This window comes from Manis javanica, chromosome 16, assembly GCF_040802235.1.
Source record: "Manis javanica isolate MJ-LG chromosome 16, MJ_LKY, whole genome shotgun sequence".
Lineage (NCBI taxonomy): Eukaryota > Metazoa > Chordata > Mammalia > Pholidota > Manidae > Manis > Manis javanica.
Genome location: NC_133171.1, coordinates 53,991,771 through 54,004,263, shown reverse-complemented (window position 1 = coordinate 54,004,263; position 12,493 = coordinate 53,991,771).

Genomic DNA, 12,493 nt, shown 5'->3' with positions numbered 1-12,493 from the left:
GGGCAAGTACCTCAACATAATAAAGGCCATATATGATAAACCCACAGCCAACATCTTACTGAACAGCGAGAAGCTGAAAGCTTTTCCTCTGCGATCGGGAACAAGACAGGGATGCCCATTCTCCCCACTGTTATTCAACATAGTACTGGAGGTCCTAGCCACGGCAATTAGACAAAACAAAGAAATACAAGGAATCCAGATTGGTAAAGAAGAAGTTAAACTGTCCCTATTTGCAGATGACATGATATTGTACATAAAAAACCCTAAAGACTCCACTCTGAAACTACTAGAGCTAATATCGGAATTCAGCAAAGTTGCAGGATACAAAATTAACACACAGAAATCTGTGGCTTTCCTGTACACGAACAATAAACTAATAGAAAGAGAAATCAGGAAGACAATTCCATTCACAATAGCATCAAAAAGAATAAAATACCTAGGAATAAACCTAACCAAGGAAGTGAAAGACCTATACCCTGAAAACTATAAGACACTCTTAAGAGAAATTAAAGAGGTCACTAACAAATGGAAACTCCTCCCATGCTCCTGGCTAGGAAGAATTAATATCATCAAAATGGCCATCCTGCCCAAAGCAATATACAGATTTGATGCAATCCGTATCAAACTACCAACAGCATTCTTCAATGAACTGGAACAAATAGCTCAAAAATTCATATGGAAACACCAAAGACCCCGAATAGCTAAAGCAATCCTGAGAAGGAAGAATAAAGTGGGGGGGGGATCTCACTCCCCAACTTCAAGCTCTACTACAAAGCCACAGTAATCAAGACAATTTGGTACTGGCACAAGAACAGAGCCACAGACCAATGGAGCAGAATAGAGACTCCAAACATTAACCCAAAAAAAACATGGTCAACTAATATTCGATAAAGGGGCCATGGACAAACAATGGGGAAATGACAGTCTCTTCAACAGATGGTGCTGGCAAAACTGGACAGCTACATGTAAGAGAATGAAACTGGATCACTGTCTAACCCCATACACAAAAGTAAATTCGAAATGGATCAAAGACTTGAATGTAAGTCATGAAACCATAAAACTCTTAGAAAAAAACATAGGCAAAATCTCTTAGACATAAACACAAGTGACCTCTTCTTGAACATATCTCCCTGGGCAAGGGAAACAAATGCAAAAATGAACAAGTGGGGACTATATCAAGCTGAAAAGCTTCTGTACAGCAAAGGACACCATCAATAGAACAAAAAGATATCCTACAGTATGGGAGAATATATTCATAAATGACAGATCCAATAAGGGTTGACATCCAAAATATATAAAGAGCCCACACACCTCAACAAACAAAAAGCAAATAATCCAATTAAAAAATGGGCAGAGGAGCTGAATAGACAGTTCTGTAAAGAAGAAATTCAGATGGCCAACAGACACATGAAAAGATGCTTCACATCGCTTGTCATCAGAGAAATGCAAATTAAAACCACAATGAGCTATCATCTCACACCACTAAGGATGACTACCATCCAAAAGACAAACAACAACAAATGTTGGCGAGGTTGTGGAGAAAGGGGAACCCTCCTACACTGCTGGTGGGAATGTAAATTAGTTCAACCATTGTGGAAAGCAGTAGGGAGGTTCCTCAAAAAGCTCAAAATAAAAATACCATTTGACCCAGGAATTCCACTTCTAGCAATTTACCCCAAGAATACAGCACTCCAGTTTGAAAAAGACAGATGCACCCCTCTGTTTATTGCTGCACTATTTACAATAGCCAAGAAATGGAAGCAACCTTAATGTCCATCAATAGATGAATGGATAAAGAAGAGGTGATACATATACACAATGGAATATTACTCAGCCATAAGAAGAAAACAGATGGTGCTAGAGGGTATTATGCTCAGTGAAATAAGCCAGGCGGAAAAAGACAAGTACCAAATGATTTCAGTCATATGTGGAGTATAAGAACAAAAGAAATCTGAAGGAACAAAACAGCAGCAGAAGCACAGAACCCAAGAATGGACTAATAGTTACCAAAGGGAAAGAGACTGGGGAGGACGGGTGGGAAGGGAGGGATAAGGGTGGGAAAAATAGAAAGGGGGCATTACGATTAGCATGTATAGTGTGGGGGGGGGGCATGTGGAGGGCTGTGCAACACAGAGAAGAAAAGTAGTGATTTTACAGCATCTTACTATGTTGATGGACAGTGACTGTGAAGGGGTATGTGGGGGGTACTTGGTGAAGGGGGGAGCCTAGTAAACATAGTGTCCTTCATGTAATTGTAGATTAATTAAAAAATTAAATTAAATTTAAAAAAAAGTTAAAAAAAAAGAGTACAGAATGAACATTGCTTTCCCAGATAACTCTAGGTAACTTTAGATCACAGCCACAATGCCCTGATTGCATAAAACAATTTTTTACAATAAATCTAGTATTTGTGAAATAAATATCCAGTATGGAAAACTAAAGTCAAATTGTGGACCATAATGAAGCTATTAAACTAGAAAATTCTTAAGCCAGCGACAGAAGGATAACTATGCGTTAAGGGTAAAAAAATTAAATCATTGAAAGAAGTTAAATTTCAGCTTCTTCATACTAACGGAACACAGTTCTTTTTCTACTCTCCCAATTTCTCTCAATCAAGAAACAGAAGCTAAAAATACAGAGTTTTGTTAGAATCAGGTATCAGCCTCAGAAAATATGCCTTCAATGGCATAATTAAATACTAACAACCTTACATTCAGACATTTGAATCTTAGTGTATCAGTTTCCTTTTGCTGTTTCATAGGTTACCACAAACTTAATGATGAATATTAACACAAATTTATCATCTCAGAGTTATGTAGGTTAGAAGTGTGGTTAAATCAAGGTGGTCATCATGTGCCGCCCTTTCTGGAGGCTTCGTAGAAGAAGGTGTCCTGCTCCTTCAGATTGTCATGGAATCCAGTTTCTCGTGCTTGTAGAAACTGAACTCCCCATTTTCTTGCTGACTGCAAACTGCAGACCATCCCCCTACTAGACGCAACCACATTCCTTAGTGGCCCACTTCCACCATCTTTATTTATTTATTTATTAAGGTATTATTGATATACACTCTTATGAAGATTTCACATGAAAAAACAATGTTGTTACTACATTTACCCATATTATCAAGTCCCCATCCATACCCCAATGCAGTCACTGTCCATCAGTGTATTAAGATGCCACAGATCCACTCTGTCCCTTCTCTGTGATACACTGTTCTCCCCGTGATACCCCACACCGTGTGTACTAAACATAATACCCCTCAGTCCCCTTCTCTCTCCCTCCCCACCTGCCCTCCCACACCCCTCCCCTTTGCTAACCACTAGTTCATTCTTGGAGTCTCTGAGTCTGCTGCTGTTTTGTTCCTTCAGTTTTGCTTCAGTGTTATACTCCAAAAATGAGGGAAATCATTTGGCACTTGTCTTTCTCTGTCTGGCTTATTTCACTGAGCATAATATCCTCCAGCTCCATCCATGTTGTTGCAAATGGTAGGATTTGTTTCTTTCTTATGGCTGAATAGCATTCCATTGTGTATATGTACCACCTCTTCTTTATCCATTCATCTACTGATGGACACTTAGGTTGCTTCCATTTCTTGGCTATTGTAAAGAGTGCTGCGATAAACATAGGGGTGCATATATCTTTTTGAATCTGAGAAGTTGTATTCTTTGGATAAATTCCAAGGAGTGGGATTCCCAAGTCAAATGGTATTTCTATTTTTAGTTTTTTGAGGAACCTCCATATTGCTTTCCACAATGGTGAACTAGCTTACATTCCCACCAGCAGTGTAGGAGGGTTCCCCTCTCTCCAGAACCTTGCCAACATTTGTTGTTGTTTGTCTTTTGGATAGTAGTGACCCTTACTGGTGTGAAATGATACCTCATTGTGGTTTTAATTTGCATTTCCCTGATGATTAGTGATGTGGAGCATATTCTCATGTGTCTATTGGCCATCTGAATTTCTTCTTTGGAGAACTGTCTCTTCCTATCCTCTGCCCATTTGTTAATTGGGTTATTTACTTTTTGGGTGTTGAAGTGTGTAAGTTCTTTATATATTTTGGATGTTAACCCCTTGTCGGATATGTCATTCACAAATATATTCTCCCATACGGTAGGATGCCTTTTTTCTGTTGATGGTGTCCTTTGCTGTACAGAAACTTTTTAGTTTGCTGTAGTCCCGTGAGTCACTTCCACCATCTTTAAAGCCAGCCATGGCAGGCAAAGTCCCTCTTACTTTTTGAATCTCTCCTCCTTCTTGTGTTTTTTTTCTGACCCGCTCTTCTGTCTCCCTCTTCTATGTTTAAGAGCTTGTGTGATTAGATTGGGCCTACCTGGATAATAATGGGATACTCTTCTCCCCATCTCAAGGTACTTACCTTTAATCACATATACAAAGCTGTTTTTCCCATATAAGATAACATATTGATAGGTTCCAGGGCTTAGGATGGGACATCTTCAGTGGACCATTATTCTGCCTACCGCACTTAGTGGAAGTGCTGAGGATGGGGTCTGATCCTGAAAGCACCAAATGCAGACTACATGACAAGACTCTGCATGCACTATGGAACAAATATCTCATAACTACTGGGAATTATCTCGAAGTAACATTTAACTCTAACCCCTGAAACATAAAATATACGTTAAAAGCATAATACATCACCTTAAAGAATGCTGATTTTGTTTTCTAGTATGTCTTAACTCAATTAGTAATATATTTCTCCAGATGTTACTTTCCTTTTCTTTTCCCATTTTTATTTTATTTTTTTAATTTTTTAGTTCAAGATTGAGAAATGGCAGATTGCCTGTGTAACAAGAGCAAGCCTCAGAAGTTTATATGTGATTTAATGCAAGTACTTTACACAAATGAATACATGGCCACACATAGCCTGACAGGGGCAAAATCGTCTACTTCAAGAGACAAAGCTGTAAAACCAGCTATGATTCAGAATGAAGTTCAAGAAATAATAAGTGATAATATGACTGTATTATATTGTCACATGAATTTGAAATTATTTTATCATTCAAACTTAAGTTATTATCTAATGGCTTTTTTTTCAAATCTATTTTTCTAAGGAAGAAAAATCTGAGGAGAATTTAAAACTCTTATTAAATATGGGAAACTTCATAGGAAAACTTTATATGAAAAGTAGTTATTGAAATAAAACTAAATTTTATATCCCTAAAATGTTTGGGTTCATAAAATTTATAACTTTAGAAGAGTAAATTGTTAAAAATCTTTCAAACAAAATTTCAGGACAGTTTTTATCTTAGTTTCTCTTTCTTATCTTTGTTATATCCCTTATCTTTTATTCTAGAAATAGAGGTTAATTTGACTATTTTATTTACAGTTTTTAAGTTAAAGAAGTTTCTTAAATATAATAATGCAGATTATCAAATAATTTGGGGGGCATATAATCCAGCAAATTTGGGGACTCACTGAATCCAAACTCTCTATATTTTCTAAGAAATGCTATTTCTCAGTTGGAAAAGGCTCATTCCAAGTCTAGTTGTTTCAACTGATACTGGGAATGGATAAAAATAAATTTGTAATATTTTGGAGTAAGTGGACATGGAGTTCAGAGCAAGCAGCCAGGTTAAAGCTGACTGGTACCACAGGAAGACAAATATGCATACTCTCATTTTATAACATAGACCTTCACTATCTCTTTTTTTGTTTTGAAAAATCTGAGTCTCACTCACATGGAACCACAACCCTAAACCTAATTCTAACCCTAACCATAATTACATCCTAAACCTAAGCCTACAACTGACTCTAACCCTAATCCTAATCCTACCCCTTAACCTCACCCTCAGCTTCACCCACACCTAACTGTAAGCCTAATCCTAAACCTAACCCTAACCCTAACTTTGAGCTCTCAACCTCTTACCATAACCATACCTTCACCCTGCACCTTACGCTAACCCTAACTCTAACCCTACCCAACCACTAACCCTTCACCTTCACCTGCACCTAACCTATCATCTACTTAAATATCTCATTGGTATTTGGGCTGCTTTTGCAAAATGGAGACGAAATTGTAATGCAGATTGCTTGATGGTGTATCTCAGGTCATACCTTAAGATACAAAGGTCTCATAAAGTATTTTTGTGTGTTACTGTTCTTTTTCACAGGAATCACAAAACAGTTGTTTCCCAATACAGATGATGTTTCAATTAGGAGAATGACAGGACAAAAGCTAAACAACTGTACCAAGAAGCCAAATTTAAGCAAAAATCTGAACTCTCAGGATATTAAGGACATCTTTTTGGTAAGTCTTTTAAATCTTCACAAACCTTTCAATGTGGCAAGAAGATGTCATACTTTTATCCCTGGAACAGCATTTTCTGAACACTGTACTAGAGAATACTAGTGGCCTGTGAGAAACTGAATGGGCTTTCCTGGGGGTGAAGGTGGGGACTGCGAAGGGCATTTACATCTGGGAACTGCTGAGTTCAGTTACAGATTCTCCTTTCCCAGAACCTCTCAGACATTTTGCTAACCTTTAATACGTCCAGAGCATACCAGAAATCTCTAAGAAGAGGATATAATATGAAGTGTTTTCCAACTGTGTTTTACTGAGGAATTTTTTCCCTTCACAGAACATATGCTTAATTGTGCATAGGGGTAGAAAGGAGCCACAAGATTGACACGTGACGATTTGGAAAGTGCTTGCCAGAACAAGGGAGATGCAGACTTTGGGAAATCTCTGAGGTACATCAGAGATTTGAAACTCTAAACCCTGCTTTGATCTGTGTTCAAACAACTGGCCAGGTGTACTGAGAGGTCTCCTCCACCTTCCTCCATTCTGCTTCATGAGAACTTTAAATCATGTGTTATAGTTTCTATTTGTCTATAAAGGATTTTTTCCAAGATGCTTGGATTATATAAAGAAAAGTAATTACTTGTTTTAGTGAGTCCTGATTTTTATACACTTTATAGTCAGGCCCTGTCCTAGGCAAAGCCATGAAGTGGAATTTTGTGTTTGCTTTAGCAACCCAATGTCCTGGCGGTTTCATTGTGCTCACCCTTCCTTTCCATTATTTGGATGGAAAATATGCACAAAATAATGCATGATTGTGTTATTTATATTTGGATAAATATGGTATACGGTAAATTTATGAGGGCAGGTTCTCCCAACCTTTTCTACCTCTATCCTTGACTTCCCCTCTGCCTGTTCTCCGCCTAACCCTAGCCACTTTTAAGACCATTTTACTTGTCTTTCTTCTGACCGTGTTTTAAATGGGATGCAGAACTGCATGCAATGCAGTGATCCCCCTACACCCATTGCTGACCACCCCCATCCTCCCTGTAGGTCCCTCACTATTTTTCAGTAGAACTAAGGCTAGCTCTGAGAAAGGTCAACAATATTCTTTCTTCCTTAAAAACAAAAACTAAAAAACTAAAAAACTTATATTAAAACAAAACATTATAAGGGATTCTTTCCCATGGCACATACATACTGGTAGATTGACTTGAGGATTTATAAAAGATAAGGATATGTGCATTTATTTCTCCCCAAATGATTAAGAACTTCAGTAGCTTGTGAATTTCACACCCAGTTCTAAAATAATTGTTTAGATGAGCCTTCTCACTTTGACATGAGACTACCCAGTTTTCCTGCTATGTACTGTCCAAATTCCCTTTCTAAATGCCGTGTAACCAGACCTCCAATCATAGGGCTATCTTTTGGAGAACATTATTGTATTTCAGAGCTCTGCAAAGCATTTTATTTCTTATGTTTTTTTAATATCTCAGGCTGCCAAAGACTGACACAAAACTCATCTCTGACTATATCAGTCAGCACAGTGTGGAAGAAATTAAAGTTAAAAGGTTTTCCTATCAGTTTTGCTTGTACTTGCCAGGAATAGCACTGTTAGAATACATGGCTGTGTCATTAATTAAAATTGAAAAAGGGAACAAATCTGAGCCTGAGCCTTGCTTTCCTACCGAGTTCTTTGGAAAGAAAATGCATATATTTTTAATCAGAAGTAGAGATTAACACTAAAATGGAAAAAACAATTTTTTAATTGGCATATATCTTTCACTGAGGTATAACTAAATTCGAATTATTTCAAAAGGACTGAGAAAGTATGCTGGGAACTGCAGGGTCACCTAAAACTCAATTTAGTCATGCTTGATGAATTAGTCAGGTATAGCACCATCTGGTGGACTGCTGCTGTATTTTTCTCTTCTTGGTCATTTAACAGCAGTTTAAAAATGACTATACTTACTCAGGTGAGCCATACTTCCTCATCGCCCTGCCCCCGAAAATGTTCTTTGGGAAAACAACTTTCTTTGCATTATTATTATTAGGATGGCAATATGTAGAAATTTTCCAAGTCTGCAAAACCGTGTAGACTTCTACCAATTCCTATACATCCAAGTCCAGCAACCCTGACTCATGGACCCTGTCGTAGACTATGCGCTCCACCCAGAACTGAGCTCAAGGTTGCCACTGGTGGCTTGGATCTGAGAAGACAATCCTTTCCCGGTTAAGCCTCATTTCTATAAGGATAAGTGCTAAATTCCATCCATCCCCCTTTTCTGTCTCACTACTGTGACTGTCCTCAAGTTGCCTGCAGCATGCACTTTGCCAAGAGCTTGATACTACTAATCTTTTTGGCCTTTCTCCATTTTTTTAGCTTCTTTCTTACAGGAGCTGAAGAAAATTTTATTTATAAGAATTACAGGATATTAGACTATCATCTCTATAATATCCCACTAAATGGTCAAACAACCTTCTGAAATTTCCAAAGCCACTTTAGTATATATAATTTCTACCATGATATTCAGCAGGGATTCTGAGGCAGACCTTTTGGGGCAGAGGCAGCTGAAAGCCTGTAGGTTAGTATAGCAGTGTGCAAAGAGGGTGGGAGGGATTTTGTCCCCCACCCCTCAACCAGGGTATATTTGAAAATGTCTCAAGATATTTTTGGTGTCACAACTGGATGCTACTGCGAGCATCTAGTTGATAGAAGCCACCGATGCTCCTAGACATCCTGCAGAGGACAGCTCCCCACAACAAAGAATGACCCAGCCCAGAATGTCAATTGTGCCAAGCTTGAGAAATCCTGGTCTAAAATGGTTTCCCTATAAACTAAATCCTTATGAGGTTAAGTGAATTGCCAAGGTTAGTGATCACTGTCTATTAGAAAGCCAACACTGGCATATACTGCTTTGTATTTCTTATTGCATTTGTCATGGTTCTCCAGAAAAACAACTAACAGGGTGCATATACTGAGAAGTTTATTTTAAGGAATTGGTATACACAATTGTGGGGAATGGCAAGTCCTACATCTGCAGGGCAGGCCTGCAGACTGGAACACAGGGAAGAGTTGATGATTCAGCCTTCAGTCCAAAGGCAGTCTGGAGGTAGAATTCCTCCTTCCTTAAACGACTTCAGTCTCCTCTCTTAAGGCCTTCATCTAATTGGGTGAGACCCAGCCTCATTTGGAGGTAACCTGCTTTACTAAAAATCTACTGATTTAAATGCTACTTTTATCTAAAAAAAACCCTACCTTCACAGCAACATCAGGCCTGCTGTTTGAACAAACAACAGGGTAACATGCCTAGTCATGTTGATACCTAACATTAAATGTTTTAGGGTCAGAAACTCTGGTTTTGAACAGTGAGATATCACCTCATACCAGTTAGAATGGCCACTATTCAAAAGACAAGAAATAACAAGTGTTGACAAGGACATGGAGAAAAGGGAAACACTCTTACACTACTGGTGAGAATATAAACTGGTGCAGCCACTGTGGAAAGCAGTATGGAGGTTCCTCAAAAAACTAAAGATAGAAATATCATTCAACCTAGTAATTTCACATCTAGAAATTTTCCCAAAGAAAACAAGATCTCTGATTCGAAAAGATATATGCACCCCTATGTTTACTGCCACATATTTACAATAGCCAAGGTATGGAAGCAACCTAAGTGTCCATCAAAGATGTGTGGATAAAGAGGTGGTATATATATTCCATGGAATATTATTCAGCCATTAAAAAAGGAAATCCTCGATAAAGGAACCGTGGACATACAATGGGGGAAATGAGAGCCTCTTCAACAGCTGATGTTGGCAAAACTGAACAGCTACATGTAAGAGAATGAAACTGGAACATTGTCTAACCCCGTACACAAAAGTAAATTCAAAATGGATCAAAGACCTGAATGTAAGTTATGAAGCCATAAAACTCTTAGAAAAAAACATAAGCAAAAATCTCTTGGACATAAACACGAGCAACTTCTTCATGAACATATCTCCCCGGGCAAGGGAAACAAAAGCAAAAATGAACAAGTAGGACTATATCAAGCTGAAAAGCTTCTGTACAGCAAAGGACACCATGAGTAAAACAAAAAGGTATCCTACAGTATGGGAGAATATATTCAGAAATGACAGATCGGATAAAGGGTTGACATCCAAAATATATAAAGAGCTCATGCACTCAACAAACAAAAAGCAAATAATCCAATTAAAAAATGGGCAGAGGAGCTGAAAAGACAGTTCTCCAAGGAAGAAATTCAGATGGCCAACAGACACATGAAAAGATGCTCCACATCACTAGTCATCAGAGAAATGGAAATTAAAACCACAATGAGATATCACCTCACACGAGGTTGTGGAGAAAGGGGAACCCTCCTACACCGCTGGTGGGAATGAATGTAAATTAGTTCAACCATTGTGGAAAGAAGTATGGAGGTTCCTCAAAAAGCTCAAAATAGAAATACTATCTGACCCAGGAATCCCACTTCTAGGAATTTACCCTAAGAATACAGCAACCCAGTTTGAAAAAGACAGATGCACCCCTATGTTTATTGCAGCACTATTTACAATAGCCAAGAAATGGAAGCAACCTAAGTGTCCATCAGTAGATGAATGGATAAAGAAGATGTGGTACATATACACAATGGAATATTACTCAGCTGTAAGAAAAAAACAGATCCTACCATTTGCAACAACATGGATGGAGCTAGAGGGTATTATGCTCAGTGAAATAAGCCAGGTGGAGAAAGACAAGTACCAAATGATTTCACTCATCTGTGGAGTATAAGAACAAAGAAAAAACTGAAGGAACAAAACAGCAGCAGACTCACAGAACCCAAGAATGGACTAACAGTTACCAAAGGGAAAGGGACTGGGGAGGATGGATGGGAAGGGAGGGATAAGGGGTGTATGAAAGAAAGGGGGTATTATGATTAGCATGTGCAATGTGGGGTGCAGGGGCACGGGGAGGGCTGTGCAACACAGAGAAGACAAGTAGTGACTCTATAGCATCTTGCTATGCTGATGGACAGTGACTGTAATGGGGTTTGTTGAGGGGACTTGGTGAAGGGGGAGGTCTAGTAAACATGATGTTCTTCATGTAATTGTAGACTAATGATACCAAAATTAAAAAAATTTAAAAAAAAGGAGATCCTGCCATTTGCAGCATCATGGATGGACCTAAATGGTATTATGCTAAGTAAAATAAGCCAGGTGGAGAAAGACAAATGCCCTATGACTTCACTTATCTGTGGAATCTAAAAACAAAGCAAAACAAAATGAGCAAAACAGCAGTAGACTCATAGACACTGAGAAGTGACTGGTGGTTACTGTGGGGGAGGGGTTGGCGTGGATGGGTCGGGAGGGTGAGGGGGATAAAGGGGCACAAAAATTCTCAATCGTAATATAAGTTGGCTACGGGAACAGCAGCACAGCAGGGAGAATATAGTCAGTGATTCTGTAACATCTTCCTATGTTGACAGATAGTAACTCCACTATGGGGATGAGGATTTAATAGTATGGTCATTGTTGAACCAAACCACTGTGTTGTATACTTGAAACCAATATCAGATTGCATATCAATGATACTTCAATAAAAAAATATAACAAAAAAAAGAAAGCCTCATGTTGAAGTCTGCTCCACTTCTCATTAAGTGTGTAGGTTTTGGAAAGTCACTTTACCTCTCTGAACTTTAATTTAAACAGGGGTAATAATACTATCTACCCCAGAGATGGATGAATGGCTTATGGAATTTGAAGCTTGGTAGAATTTGGAGAACTCTCTTTAAGACAATAAATACAAAATTATGAGTACACAATCAGTTACAATGCTGTATGGTAATTTAGAATAAATAAATCATGAAAACTACATAATGTTTAAAAGTTAACAAATTTCCCAAATATCGCATAATGTAGGGGGAATTACAGAATATTTTTATTAACAGCTCTGTAATACTTTTATCGTACTTTTTTGGGATCCAGACATGATGTTTGCCTCTTCAACAGACAGTTTTGTAATAGCTTTTTTATAGAGAGAATAGAAAAATGACTTAGATTATACTGCACCATAGTTGATGGAAAATTGCTTTATGAATTGAGTGTATTTATAGTATTCCCAGAAGACACTGCAAACTGGAATGGCCAGCAGTATTATAATATACATAGAAGAGATTACAAGGCACAAAAATATATCCCAGTCAATCCTTAACAAAATTTCAAAAATGTCCACTGCTC